Source organism: Lissotriton helveticus, chromosome 10, assembly GCF_964261635.1.
Source record: "Lissotriton helveticus chromosome 10, aLisHel1.1, whole genome shotgun sequence".
Lineage (NCBI taxonomy): Eukaryota > Metazoa > Chordata > Amphibia > Caudata > Salamandridae > Lissotriton > Lissotriton helveticus.
Window position 1 is genome coordinate 390797512 of NC_136071.1, and position 15714 is coordinate 390813225.

The window sequence follows — 15714 nt, forward strand, 5'->3', positions numbered from 1 at the left end:
CAAGTTACTACTAGTGTAACGATATATCTGTAAGAGACATTAGTTAGTGATAGATTCCTTACCTTAGAATATCCCCAGGCGTCAGACTGGATCCGGAAATGTTTGCGTAGCAGTACCCTTGCGCGTCGGTAGGCGTCGTCTGCGGCTCCGCGTCCGTCGTCGGCGTCGTGGGCGCCGTGATGATGTTGTCGGAGTACTTAGACGCCACCTCCGCGTGCTGACGTCAGTTCTTAGACACAGCTTTTCTGCGCCAGAAACACTGGTGCCATTGAAACTAGGGCCCTGAAGGGGATGACCTTAACCCTAGATATCGGTTCGCAGAACAAGGAAGATGGGTGGGTCGGTAAGGAATCTATCACTAACTAATGTCTCTTACAGATATATCGTTACACAAGTAGTAACTTGTGCATCTGAAAGAGACACGTTAGTGATAGATTCCTTACCTTAGAATAGATAGCCCAGCAATACCAACACCAGTGGTGGGTCTGCGAACCAATAATCACACCAGAAAGTCCTGGAGGACGGAACGGCCAAAGAAGCCATCCCTCCGGACTTGACTGTCCAGGCAATAGTGTCTTGCAAACGTGTGCAGCGAGGCCCACGTAGCTGCCTGGCAAATGTCCTGCAAGGGCTTTTCCCGGCCCAGGGCAGTTGTAGTCGCCGTGGCCCGAGTGCAATGAGCCCGCAATCCAACAGGGGGCTCCTTTTTTAGCCAAGGAGAATAATCCCTCGATACACAAGATGATCCATCGAGAGATGGTCCGTTTGTGCACCGCCTTTCCCTTCTTAGCGCCCCCGTAACCAACAAAGAGTTGGTCATCCACCCGGAACCGGCGTGTGCTATCCAGATGGTAAGAGAGCGCACGTTTTGGGTCCACACGGTGGAGCCGCTCTTCCTCTTTAGAGGGATGCGGTGGCGGAAAGAAGGTAGGCAAGGTGATAGACTGCCCGATATGGAAAGCCGTGACAACCTTGGGCAGGAAAGATGGCCTGGTCCGCAACACAACCTTATCCGGATGGACAGAAAGGAAAGGGGGTTTAGATGAAAGAGCCTGGAGCTCACTCACTCTCCTGGCAGAGGTGATGGCAACCAGGAAAGCAGTCTTCAGAGTAAGAAGGCGGAGAGGTCAGTTGTGAAGTGGCTCAAAGGGAGCGCACATCAGAAATGTAAGAACAAGGTTCAAGTCCCCCTGAGGCATCACAAACGGAACAGGAGGGAACGTGTGTGATGCCCTTCAGAAAACGATTTACAATAGGGGACTTGAACAAAGAAGGTTGATCAGGCAGCCTTAGAAAGGCTGAAAGGGCAGAAAGGTAGCCCTTGATAGTGCCCAGAGCAGAGCCCTGCTGGGCAAGAAAAAGAAGGAAGAGAAGAACCTCAGAAAGAGGGGCAGAAAGTGGATCCACAGCCTTTGCTGTGCACCATGCCACAAATGTATTCCACCTGCAGGCGTATACCGATTTTGTGGAGGGACGCCTGGCTGCCAGAATGACATTACAGGCTTCAGGAGGCAAGTCAAATGGCCTCAACTGTCGCCGCTCAATCTCCAAGCATGGAGGTGGAGACTGGACAGGTTCGGGTGAGGACCGTCCCCTGCTGCTGCAACAGAAGGTCCTCCTGAAGAGGCAGACGAACCGGAGGATCGACTGACATACTGAGTAGCTCTGGATACCAGTACCTTCGTGCCCAGTCCGGAGCCACAAGGATGACTTGGGCCCGGTCGCGCTTGATCTTCTTCAGCACTCTGGGCAGAGTGGTATAGGCGGAAAGGCGTACAACAGACCGCAACTCCACTTGCGACGGAAAGTGTCTCCGAGCGAGTGCCGCCTTGGAAATTCCAACGCGCAGAACTGATGACATTGCGCGTTCTCTTCTGTGGCGAATAGATCTAACCAAGGCTCTCCCCACTGCGGAAAGAGGCCTTGTGCCACATCTGAGTTCAGACGCCATTCGTGATCCATCATGCACCGACGGCTGAGCTCGTCCGCCCTGGCGTTCAGAGAACCTGCCAGGTGTTGAACCACCAGAGTCACGCCCTGATGTTCCAGCCATTGCCAGAGGTGCAGAGCCTCCTGGCAAAGGGTCCACGACCCCACCCCGCCCTGTTTGTTGCAGTACGACATGGCGGTGGTGTTGTCCGTGAACACCTGCACTACACTCCCCCGAACAGAGGGGAGGAATGCCTTCAGTGCTAGACGAATCGCCCGCAGCTCCAAAAGGTTGATATGGAGCCGGGACTCTGCCGGAGACCAGAGGCCTCTGATCTCCGCCTCTCCCATGTGGCCTCCCCAGCCCTGGAGGGACGCGTCCGTCACAACTACGTGCTCCGGTTGGGGAAGGGAGAGGGATCTGCCGCTGACCCAATCGCGGTCCGTGAGCCACCACTGCAGCTGTCTCGCAGTGCCCTCCGAGATCAGGACATGGTCTGATAGGTTGCCCTGATGCTGGGCCCACTGAAACTTCAGGTCCCACTGCAGAGCCCGCATCCGCCACCGGGCGTGATGCACCAGAAGGATGCAGGAGGCCATCAGCCCCAGAAGCCGCAGCGTCAACCTGACCGAGACCCGGGATAAAGGCTGAAAGAGAGGAATCAGAGCCTGAATATCCTGGACCCGCTGTTCGGGTGGATAAACCCGAAACTGCGCCGAGTTGAGAACCGCTCCGATGAAGAGGCGCTTCTGAGAGGGGCACAGGTGTGACTTTGGCACATTGATGGAGAACCCCAGCTGGTGCAGGAGATCTGCTGTAGTCTGGAGGTGGCTGACGACTGTTTGGGGCGGGCCCGCCTTCAACAACCAGTCGTCGAGGTAGGGGAAGACTGAAACCCCTAACCTGCACAGACGAGCCGCGACCACCGCCATCACCTTTGTGAACACCCGTGGGGCGCTGGTAAGGCCGAAGGGGAGCACGGAAAACTGAAAGTGCTCGTGGCCAACCGCGAACCGCAGGTAGCGCCGGGGTTATGGAAATAAGCGTCCTGCAAGTCCAACGCTACCATCCAGGGCAGCCAAGACCTGAGCCAGTGTCAGCATTTTGAACTTCTCCTTCCGGAGGAAGCTGTGACGTTCCGTAGGTCCAAGATAGGGCGTAGGCCCCCTTTGCCCTTCTTGGGTACCAGAAAGTAGTGGGAGTAGCAACCACACCCTACTTCTGGCCCAGGAACGCTCTCGATGGCCCCCTTGGCCAAGTGGGCCGTAACTTACTCCTGCAGAAGTCGCAAATGATCCCCCGATACACGGTGGTTCTGCGGTGGCATGGCTGGAGGGGTCGCCTCGAAGGGGAGGGAGTAGCCCCTTCGGACGATTTGCAGCACCCACCTGTCCGATGTGACAGTGCGCCAGTGGAGGAGGTGATGGCGAACCCTGCCCCCCACTGGCGGCACATGGGCCTGAAAGCACGGACTAGGAGGGTTTTGAGGCGGATGCTGCGGGGGAAGGTGTGGACTGTCCTCGCCGTTGTCCCCGACCGCCGCCACGGCGGTTTCCACGGCCGCCACCGCGTTGGGTATTACTCTGCGGTGCGTGGCTGGCAGCACGTGTGGGTACACCCCTTCCTTGGCCACGAAAGGAGCGAAAGGCACCCGTTTGCTGGCGCGGGGCCGAGAGGCCCAAGGACTTGGCCGTAGCCCTGGAGTCCTTAAAGCGCTCAAGCGCATGGTCTGCCTTGTCGCCAAAAAGGCGGCGGCCATCAAACGGCATGTCCATGAGAGTGTTCTGGACATCAGCCGAGAAGTTGGCGGACCTCAACCAGGCGTGGCGACGAATCGCCACCGTCATTGCCATCGCTCTGCCCAGTGAGTCGGTGGTATCCAGTCCACACCGGATAGAATAACGTGCCGCATCTCGGCCTTCCACAAGGGCTTGGCCGAGTTTAGCCCGTACCTCCAACGGGCATTCTGGCAGCACGTCCGCGACCGTATCCCACAGGGAGTGGGTGTAACGGCCCAAGAGGCATGCGGTGTTGGAAGACCGCAGTCCCAGACTCAGGGTGGAGAATACCTTCTTGCCGTGTTGCTCATACCTCTTGGATTCCCTGTCAGGCGGAGCCGACGGAAATGCGGTCTGGGAATTCGAAGCCTGAATAACCAGTCTCTCGGGGGTGGGGTGGGTGGACAGGAAACAAGGGTCGCCCGGGGCCGGGCGGAGGCGTCTGGCCACGTTCCTATCTACAGGCGGGCCTGGACCAAGTACCCAAAAGAACGTCGGTCAAGGCCTCATTAAACGGCAGCAGAGGCTTAGCCGAGCTTGACTGAGGTTTAAGGACCTCAGTGAGGAGGTTAGTCCTCACGGCCGCGACGGGAAGCTCAAGGCCCAAGGCCTTGGCTGCCCGTGTCAGCACCACACTGTAGGCTGCCCCTTCCTCTGTAACCATGGTAGGAGGTGAGACAAAACCAGTGTCCGGCGAGGTATCCAGACCACTGGCATCCCCAAGTCCACCTGTCCAGTCCTCCTGGGACTGATACTCCCGTGTCAGAGGGTCCTCAGACCCCTCCCAATTCTCCTCATCACCCATCTCCTGATATTCAGGGGTGTCAAAGGATGGGGCCGGTTCATTGAAGTAAAAGTCTCCAAACGGTGTCGAAAGCGGCGCCCAGCGGCGCCGTTCTGGCGCCGGAACCGGAGCGAGGGAGGTATCGGGGACGGCGTCGCCCAGCGGCGCCGTTCTGGCACTGGAACCGGAGCGACGGAGGCATCGGGGACGGCGCCACCCGAAGACGGCGGTGACACCTGAGGGACCGGCGCCGGGGAGGTCGTTCGGTCAACCGGCGACGACCCGGATCCGGAACCGGATCCAGTGGGGGCCTGCGGCGCCGGGCCCGAAGGCTCCAGCGGCGCCGGGCCGAAGCACCCGACGGCGTCGGGGCCGAAGCCCCCGACCCGCTAGGGCCCCCAGACGGGTCGGCTGGGCCCGAAGGCGCCGCCGAGCCCGTCGGGGGAGTGAGGGACCTCATGGCCATGAGGAACCGCTTGATCTCCTCCGGTGTCACGCGCGGCCCAGGGACCGGAGGGTATGGGGCCGGACGCGACGCCCGCGACTCCGACGGAGCCGCGTGGGCGGTGTCACCCGAACCCCCGGCCGCGTCGCGCGAGCGTCGGGGGGAGTCGGAAGATCGATGACATCTCTTCGACTTCTTATGCTTACCTGACGACTTCGACCCTGAGGAGTGATGTCGACTCCCGGAGCTATGATGGCTCCGCTCCCGCGACCGGTCCCTCGACCTCCGTCCGGACTGGGACCTCTCGCGGCGCGGGGCCGACTGCCGGAGTTCGAGTCGCTTGCGGGACCGCTCCCGTCAAGCTTTCGAAGTTAGGGCCCGGCAGTCGGAACAGGTCTTGTCGTCGTGGTCGACGCCGAGACAGTGGAGACACCGTCGGTGAGGGTCGGTGACCGACATCAGTCAGTCGCAGTCCACACAGGGTTTAAAACCTGGCATCCCTATCGGCACCGTTCGGAGTCGAAGACTCGAAAAATGATCAAAAGGGATCAAAAAAGTTTAGTCAAAAAATTACTAAGGTACCACTTTTTCCGGATCTGCGCTGCTGGCGCGGAAAAAAGAACTGACGTCAGCACACGGAGGCGGCGTCTAAGTACTCCGACAACGTCATCACGGCGCCCACGACGGACGCGGAGCCGCAGACGACGCCTACCGACGCGCAAGGGTACTGCTACGCAAAAATTTCCGGATCTCGTCTGACGCCTGGGGATATTCTAAGGTAAGGAATCTATCACTAACGTGTCTCTTTCAGATATAAGGAAACAATTCCTTGTAATGGAATGAAAGTCTAACATCTGTGTTCACATTGCACCTCCATGGACAGAGGTAAATTCAGATACATCTCTAGAGTATTAAACTTGGACACTGATGAAATCAACATTTATTTCAAGGAGATTAAGATAAATTATGATTTGTTTCTGCTAAGTTTATGGGCTGTTGAACTGAGTAGAAACTCAATCTAGGTGTCAGCTAGGATGAACCAGTAGGACCTAATCTAAATCTGGATACCTGCGTAAGATTTGTGTTGTCTCAGCAGCTCATGGACACAATCATGGGCATGCTTACAATCCACACAGCATCACTGACATACATGTCAGTAAATGTTGACTGATTGACAAATCTTGCAGAGTTAAACATAATGGTCAAGAAATTCTGGCTACGGCAGGAGTCCTTTGGATCTCCATAAATTACCAGAGTCCACCTTGATTATTTTCTAATGGTAACACAAGTTCAATTTATAGCTAGAAGTGGAAACTAATCTTAGCTCTTGATACTGCTGCCATCTTATAAAGGCACTCTACAAGGAACACATGGTGAATAGTGTCAAAGATAATAAAGGACTCTGTATGTATAAGATTGGCTACCTCACCATGTTCTACATATATATAATGAATTTTAGGACATTAATCAATGCCATTGTTGGTCCACTGTCAAAACGGAATTCAGGCTGTAGGTCATCTTACAGGTTATGATAGACGACAACTGCCTCAAACTGAATGTCACCATTTGTTTGTAAAACTTTCACTGGATACATGTTAGATATTAGGTGAGAGTCTTGTACAATAGAAGTGGTGAATGTTGCTTTCACAGAAAATACTTTTGTAATGTGCGCCAAACTTTAATGAGATGCGTCATATTTCAGCAAAATATAAACTAACTTTAATACTCTTGCTGATTTTACTGAAAGGATCAATGGTAACCAGGATTACGCAAACTTTGAAACCTGTGTTTCAGTGCTGAATTAACATAAATAGTCCCTGGTGCAATAATACTGCCTGTTTCAGAAATAGTGGCCTTTAAAGTTTAAACATTGTTGTAGATATAATTTCCCACCTTTTAATGTTATCACTAAGGAAAATAGACAGCTGATCAATCAAAACCTATTTCACAATCCAAGTGAGAAAGAGAGATAGGAGTTGGCAAATTCAGAGGTAGAATGTATTCGGTTGATTTCTGAATGCCGGGAGGCTGTTGGAGTTACTTAGGTGTTGAAGCATCTTGCTCGCAGGTGAGGTCCAGCAACTGTAGAGTGCCTGCCAACTCAAGGCTTGCAGTTTAGTTTGGGGACTGCAAAGAAGCTGAGGTCGTTAGAGTAGATATGACTGGTCTCAGATTATTTTGGGATTTTATTCTAATGATATTTTGTTGCTAATGCATGAAAACATTTAAGGTGAGGTAGAGTGTTGTGAAGGTGATCCTGTATTCAAACGCTAGACAGTGCATGTTTCTGTAATGTTGTGTATGTTATCCTTGAAAGATGGCTCTTTAGTCCAGACATGCACATGTTTCTAAACATTATTTTAAATTCTCCTCCAATTGTTTTTAGCCACTTATTGTTATTTCTCATTCTTTTAAATGTACATCAACATAACAGAGCCAAAGGGGGTATTAGTACATGATATTTGACAACAAATGCCCCAATACTGTCATAAATGTTTCGGAAGGTCCATAGATAACATATTTTCATCTAGGATGAATTGCAGATACCTCAGCTTTTCGCATGATAAATAGCAAATCGCTGCGATCAGTAAAATCAACAGGACGAGCCCCCAGAGGGGAGATGGTACCTTTACCAGTCACAAAAGAGTGCCTTAAATATCCCCCATTAGTTTATTAATTATGGACATGTTGCAGATGGTAAATATTGTAAGCATCCTCACCCCCATCACTTGCCAACTATCAGGAAAATCCCTGAACCATTAGTTAAAATGTTCCAATACAAAAGTAGAGTTGGCAAGCACTCCAACAGTTATAAACAGAGCACACATCTGGGTGGATTACATACAACTATATTGACAGACTTGATGAAAATACCTCAAATTAGTAGACTGATGTGACATTAATTTGACATTTGTTAAGGTACTTTTGGAATGTGAGTGACACGCCACAACCAAATCCTTGAGCTCAATCTGCATAGATAATAGTACAGTTTGGGAGTAGAGCAAGGTACAGCACAACTCCTGCACATCATCTAATCAGATCTCAATTATGGTGAAAATGTCAGTTTAATATTGGCAATAGAGACCATGAAGATGTGTGGCATGTTTTGTCATAATGCAGCAATTTATTAAAGTTCAATTGTACAAGGATGAACACATGGACCTTGCTGTAAAACTGAATAAGGAATCATGAACAGGCAGCTAAATTGGACAGGACAAAAAGGGTCATTGACAGTAAGCAGGCACCATTTAATTATTTTGAGGCTGGTAAAACTTCCAAGAGTCTGACGAACCTGGCAATCTCAAGTACAATCAATTAAATGCAACATGTTGTTTCCAAAATACACAGCAAGACTCAGCAGATCCCTCCATAGCCAGTTACCTCGTGCTGTCTCTAAAGACCATCTTCTGGAGGGTAAACAGCAACTGTGGTGTAGGAATTAGTCAGTACGTTAACATTGCATTTTGCTGGCATGTACTTCGAAGCTGGCCTCGTTAGGGAAAGCTCTGGTAGTTTTGTTTAATTTTTAAAAAAACAGTATTTAATGGAGTTTTAGAGAGACATATAACATGGATCCAAGTATGATCTCAACTGTAGTGCAGCGTTGCCTCAACAAAGAATGACTTTCTAATTTCTTCTCATGGAAATCCTTTTTACTAACGCATAATATCCACTAAAGATTCGGAGCTCTTAATGGCAGATTTATGACTTCATCAAGACTCAGTTCAGGCATGTAGCACTTTCTGGTGCCCGTTACTGCAAATACGGTGCCAATAGATCACCACAAGCAGCATAATGCAATTACCCAACCCGCTCAAGTTGCATGTCATGGATATTTAATGTATTTCTGAGGTGTTCAAGAGTTTATCAATCGCAGACTGGGCAAGGATAACAGCAACATCAACAAAACGCAGTAGCGTGAAAGTAATATTAATGAGTTTGAATAGGGGTCCACATCTGTGGATATTAAATTGGTTCTAGCTAATGACGTTTTAGACGTTGGGCTGAGTAGGCTGATCTGGGAAGCACTATTCCAAAGTTCCTTGCGGACCTCACCCTGATTGTGGAAATGAAGCATAGAGAAACTGTCAAAAGTTGGAGCATGCATAATGTTCGGAAGTACTGTGTCAACCCTTTCCTTCTCGAGGACCTCCCTATCTAGTTTAGTGAATTTCATGCAGAGGATCTGAAGACCAGGAATACCATTATTTTAAGGATGCTTTTTAATTTCATTTTTTTTTTAATTATGATCAGGTAAAGTCTGAACCTGACAAGTGGTGCCCAAAACCCTTTGTGAAAGTCGGCTTAACCTACGGCAGAATACCGTCTACCACGACCCACTCCTGATGCGAATAGGGCTGAAAATTGCCTAATACCATCCCTCTGGAATTAGATATATCAGCCACCTTCTTATGTATTGGCAACATTTCAGTCCCTCTCTTGTAAGAGAGGGACTTTGGCAAAGGCCTTGTGGCAAAGGCTGCATTTTCATGATTGACTTGCATTAGGCTTCTTTAACGCCACGATTAATAATTAGTAATTCGCTTAATACAGACCAGTCCCATTGGCCTTTGAGAGTAAATGGCTGATAAGTGATTGAATGCTCCCTACCAAGCCACCATTTGAGGAGCATCTGCCTGGGATTTGGCCAACTCTGCCCAAAACCAAGAGGCATTTCAGGGGCACCAAGCTAAGATGTGACTAACTGTGCACACCTAGCCAGGCTCGCAAAAGCTTCAGCCTAATTTAAGGCAAATCTAATCCAACCCAGCTAGCATTTCAGCACCAATAGCTGGACATTTGAATAACTCAATCCTAGCTCCACTGGAATTACAGGAGCAACAACCTAAGATGCTGCTTAGTGAGCACCGCTTATTGAGCTTGACTCTGTCACAGCAACACAGGACTTTGATAAATAAGGGGTTGATATGGGACAGTCTCTGCTTCAGATCCAACAGCACTGACCGGATGTGACCAACAGCACTCGGTTCCAACTGGTATTTTAGTGGTAGCTTCACAGAACATGACTGACTCTGCCACAGGTTTGCTGACTTTCCAGAGTCGCTGACCCAACATGTGAGTGACTGTGGTCCTGCTCAGATGATGTTTTACAAGCAACAGACAAACATGTAGTTAGCTCTAAATCAGTCCTATCTGTCAGCGACAACAGCTGGACATAAGAATTACTCTGCTTTCACTGCACCATCTTTGTGGCAGTCTGTGTCTCTAGACTGACTAAGATGAGCCTATCATGTAACTGACTCTTTCCCCAGATGGCTCAGCCTTTCAGAGACCAGCCCATTATTACCTATTCCCACCTAATGCCTGAATGCACACCTAACCAAAGGAAGGTTCAAACACCAGAAAAGGTGGGTGCACACTGCTTATGGAAACCAGTTGATGGTGTAGACACAGTTTTGCTTTGGCATTCACCGCAAATGAAATAGGATCTCTGTTCCTTTGTGTGCAATCTGGATGCGCTTCTTCAGAAGCGGGAGGAGGGTGGGTGGTCTATGGAGGTTAACCGCAACAGTGTAAATTCAAACAATGTTTCAGTTGCAAAAACGTTCTCCTACAAATCAGAGAGTAGCTGACAGGGTGAAAAGAAGACATTGTAAAGCGAAACACTACATAGATCTTAGCTTCCGGAAGTGATCGGTTTGGTTCGGAACACTCATACATTAACCGTTCTATTAGCGTCTTTAAAATATAACGTTTTTGCTTCTCCTAAACACTATTTACATTCTGATGACATAACATTTTACAATCAGCAAGAACTAAAAATGTGGAAACAACAATCTAAATAATACTGAAAATCATATGGAAAAAACATGACCCATGGAGTGTGTAAGGCCAGGATCCAAGATGGATGTGTTTGTCTTGGGGTCTTGAACTCTTATCCACCCGCAGATTATTACAAAGCCACAGGAACCCGGCAGAGCCTAATAATAGATGGGAACACTGGAGGAAATTCCAATGGGGTCTAAGGCAAGACGTGGCAGCACCCACTGACATGCTACTGAGTCCTCTCGACCTCCTTCCGGACTGCATTGCAGGGATGTCAAACAGGCCAGTACTAGCAGTGGCAATTCAGCATGTACCAGGCTTCTAACTCTGTCGAAGTGCTGGTGATGCTGGATACAGTTTGGTTGCTTAGTCAGGAATACATACCTTTGGACGTGCTAAAATGAAGCCAGCACATCGACAAACCACTTGGTGGCACTAAGAATTCCTCACTAAGATGTGGAAGAAAGCCTGAGGAGCATTAACAATACACCCCTGCATGGTTGTCCTGCTCCCAACAGGAATAGCTAAGTCCTATCTCTGGCTCCATTCATTCCCGTTTCAAGTTTCTAACACACATAAATTGACTGTTGTGACTTTGTCTAACCTATCCTTAGAGTGTCTGCAGCATTAAGGTAGGTGCACGTGTGGTATGTTGATGGAAGTTCGGTCTCCTATTTGAAAGAATTAAGTAGCTCTGAAAAACAGACGGGCATAAAAGAGAAGCTTTTTAAATCTTGAAGCTCGACCTTGAGGAACATTCAAGGGAATTCAGACCCTGATGAAGGTAATTAAAGGATGGATGAGTAAGTATTCCAAGACTCCATTAGGATCAACCATGTATGGATTTGTTACAGAAGATATCTGGTATTGAGGCTGCTGTGAAAACTGTGTAAGGCAGGGCCAAATATCCCTTATGGAGAGAGATCCAACTGGAGCAATATGGAACAAAATCAGTCTGAGATTAGGGAAAAAAGACCAAGGTGGCCAGGAATCTTTAGAGGGAATTACCATGTGAAAAACTGTGTAATTGACAATGTTCTTAAACTTGATACCACTTCTGAGACTCTGGATAACCTGCATAGAGGGGACACATTTGAGACTACTGTGGTGTTCCTACATCGATTCCAAAAGAGTCTCTCTCAGTGGAAATGGACAAAATGCTGAAGGAGTTCTTGAAACTGGGAGCAGAGTCTGTCCAGAAGAGCATACAATCTTTACACCGTTTGCAGGAATCAGGCCTCACACATTGATGGCACAATTCTGCTTATTTAAACCTATACAGACAACTGACACAGAGTTCTGCAAGCTTTGTACCACAAAAAGAAAATTACATTTGAAGCAGGCCACATCATCTTTCCTAACTTGTGTCTCGTAAACTTGCCTGGAAAAGTGGCATGTTAGAGATCCAAAGAGGCGTATATGTCTGAGGTTTGCAAGTCTGTTGGCTTCAAGGTCCAGTTTAAGGTGGGACCTCTGAAAAAAAGTCTGTTTTTAGCTAGGCCACAGTAGTGAAAGCTTTGACACTTCAAGGGGGTGAGTGGCAACTGTAACTTTGCTTTCTAGCGAATCCAGAGTGTCTTATGTATGGGCACAGTAAAAAATCACCATGTTCAGCCTTGCATTTATGACTCTGCTTATTCTCCAGAGGGGAGGTACCACAGAGACGTCTTCCAAGCAAAAGTGATTGATCTTTCTTGTTTTCTATTTTGTTGTCTCTCTTTCCTTTTACTCTCTACCCTTTCTGGTTTGCTATGAGCTTCTGTATTTCTTCATTACGGCTTGCACGCTTTGCTACAAAACCACAAATAATTGCTGGTACGAAGCTATAATCACTTATTCTAATGATGCTTCCATGGATGTACTTTTTGTGTTTCTCCACCAACGGCAAGTTTCTTTACGAATAAAGCTTGATTGTGAAAAAGCAGTAAGCACACATTAGAGCATTTAATCCTGGGGAACTGTTCATCAGTCCCTTAGCAATTGCCAACAAGTTTCAGGCAATAGACCAAAACATAAAAATATCAAAACATGTATTTGGAAAAATTAAAAAAATTCCAAGGATATATGCAAAATGAAAAAGAGGTATTTTTCTGGAATCTATAAATATTACCACTCAGCAAAGGTATGTGTTTCAGCTAATAGGTGAAAAGGTAAAGTATTAGATTCTAACGTAGATTTCTGTAAATTGCACGACTTACAGAGAAGGTCTCTCCAAAACTCTGTTTAGGTGCCATTAGTTAATAAATTATTGAAAACATGTGGCTTATATGCCCTTTATGCATTAAAGTAAGCAGGTTTTAAAGCCATTAGTTATAACCTATGTCATAATTCAACCTAGGATCCCAAGTGCACTTGTGTGATCCTATGCTCCCACTGCTCGATGCATCCGACCAGTTTAGCGGCAGAATGATGGTAAGATGTTCTAGATGGTATCTCTCCAGGAGGGTTTCTGTAGTTAATATTTACGTTCTCGCTGAAGGGTTGAGAGAACTTCCCTCACTGCGCATGAACTATGTATTAAAACCCGTAAAGGTTATAATACTTAGGTTTTTACAATTCTACATCACACGTCTATCAGCCAGCCCAGGAAAGCCTGGGAATACAGGTCATTGCACTTTCATGTACAAAGTTTCATTACTCTTACATCTCGTTTGCAAGCTTTACCCTAAATATATTATCTGACATTACATACTTTTTACCGTCTTATTTAATCCTGTATCTGTGCCGGCTTTCACTTCTTGCATTTGACTTTTGATCTACACCTGAACTTTCCTTAGTTAGAGTCAATGTTAACTATTTCTGTGCATGTCCAGGGGTCAGGACAGTAGGTGGTAAGAGACCATCTCATGAGTGCCACTGGAATATGACAGCCTGTGTTAAAACTATTTCAGATGCACATTTGTTTTGCCTTGACAATACAAAGAGCCTGATTACGAGGTGGGTGTTATTTATTGCCTCTGATGAATAACAATACCACAGGATACGTCATTTATTGGGTGCAATTAAAAAAAACTATTATGAGACATGCAGAATAAAATGGTATTTAATGCATCATGATCAGCATGAAGCAGTAAATAACGTATGTTTCCCCCTGTTACATTTCGTCAGGTAGAGCTTGCGTAGTCGGAACACGTGTGGCTCTGCCCACATTGTTCCGGCTGTTTCCCTAATAGAAGCAATTGATTCTAACATTTACGATGTGCTGAAGTATTTGATTAAATCAGTTTTTCTGTGTACTTGTTTACTATATGGCCAATTAAAAGTTGTATTTGTTGTAGATTTACTGTTCATTAGGACAAACTCGACATCCTTACATATGTAAGAAATCTTAAAATACAGGAGTGACTTTCCAGCCTTACGCAACGAAGAAGTAAGTTTCAGTAGTATCCAAGGTCTTCTTTCAATACCCATTTAAACCAACGGCAAAGAAGACTACAGGTCAATGTGGAAACGTTTCAGAAAATTCAAACTTGAAGATGGGAATCTCACTACGAAAATTCAAAGTTTTTCTGAGAGTGGCTGGGACTCGGCAGCTTGAATACATATTGTCTTCTAAGTGTTCAGTAATTTGGTTTATCTACCATTCATCTCACTGTCACAGTGGGACTGAGAGCTCTGATGGTCTGAGCAGTGAAAATCGGAAGGCGCTTTGTGCATTTCTCCATTTTAACTTCATCCTACAATTTCTTGCTGAAAAATGTCTGCATAGCAAGGCTACTGAAGGCTGCTTGAAATATAGATGTTTCAGAGCGAAATCATATTCATCGCCCATGGAAAAGATGGAGCAAATTATCCAATAAGGTACTAAATCATTTGCAAAAAAAAAAACCGTAATCATACATTATACAAAAAAGTAAACTCTCGAGGATTACACTCCAAAAATGCATCAGACAACATATTCCATACTGGGTACCTGCCAGTCAAGCACAGAGCACATGCTACTTGGCTGCAAATAAACCTCATCCCAAAACTCGGCACGCATTAAAATCTATACGCCTGGCATGACGAGGTAGTCTTTAACTAGATAGAAAACGCCCTGAATCTATTTCTAAACAAGCATTTGCAAAGCAATAGGTCTCGCATTTTGGAAACTTTGACCTTTTGGAATTGTAAATGACAATGCCTTTTATTACTGCAGGTTTTTTAAACGTAAATAAAAGGCATTGTCATTTGCAAAGCCAATAGCTCAATATCTCGCAATTGCGGCCTATTGCATTGCAAATGCTTGGTTTTTTCCCTCTGGAACTTTGTGTGAATTGAGCCATGAGTGAAGAGATAACCAGTTATGGCGACCCCCATCTCAACGTCCCTTACCCCCCACTCTCCCACCCCAGACCCACCGCAGAGTGCGGCCCCCGGGGAAAGCCGGTCGGCAGACCAGTCTTTTCCCCGGAGTGTTCGCGCGACAGTTAGGACAGGCAGGAAGTAGTTAGGGGGTTAGGTCAGGGGTGGGAGGGGTTAGGAGGCTATTTAGGGGGACAGGAAGGGGAAGGACTTCCTCTTCCTGTCCCCGGTGCCCCAGGGAAAGAAGCTAGTTTTAGGAGCTGTGCAGTGTTTGGGTAGGCGGAGGGTTAATTTAAGGAGTTGGCCGTCGCTACTGGTGCCCCAGAGCGACGTTTAGGCAGGTTTCACTGGTGGTTAGGCAGGCGGGCTGACATTTAGGCAGTTTTACAGTGTGTCGCCCATGGAGTCCCGGTGCGACGCGCGCGGGTGCCGTGTCTCACGCATCTCGCGGACGGATCGAAATTGGGGTGCCAAATCTCACGCATCTCGCGGACAGCCTGAAAGCTCTGAATTCAATATGTCGGTGCCTGATGCAGAAGCGGTGAGGGCTGCGCTCCTTGTGCTTGGCCGGGCTGGGAGGACGGACCTCCTCCAGCCCGGTGTACTGGACCAGGCATGGGTCGGGATGACCCGCACGCCCCGGTCAGCGTCGGCGGGGGTGGCTGCGGTTGTCGCAGCGTGCATGGATGAGCCCGCGGGGGCTCGG

General features: G+C 47.9%; 1 protein-coding gene across 1 annotated transcript in view; it reads right to left on the reverse strand.

The window, feature by feature from the left end:
* AGAP3 (ArfGAP with GTPase domain, ankyrin repeat and PH domain 3) overlaps nt 1–15714 on the reverse strand; it is a 2202224-nt gene that overhangs the window by 1532056 nt on the left and 654454 nt on the right. The window lies entirely within an intron of this gene.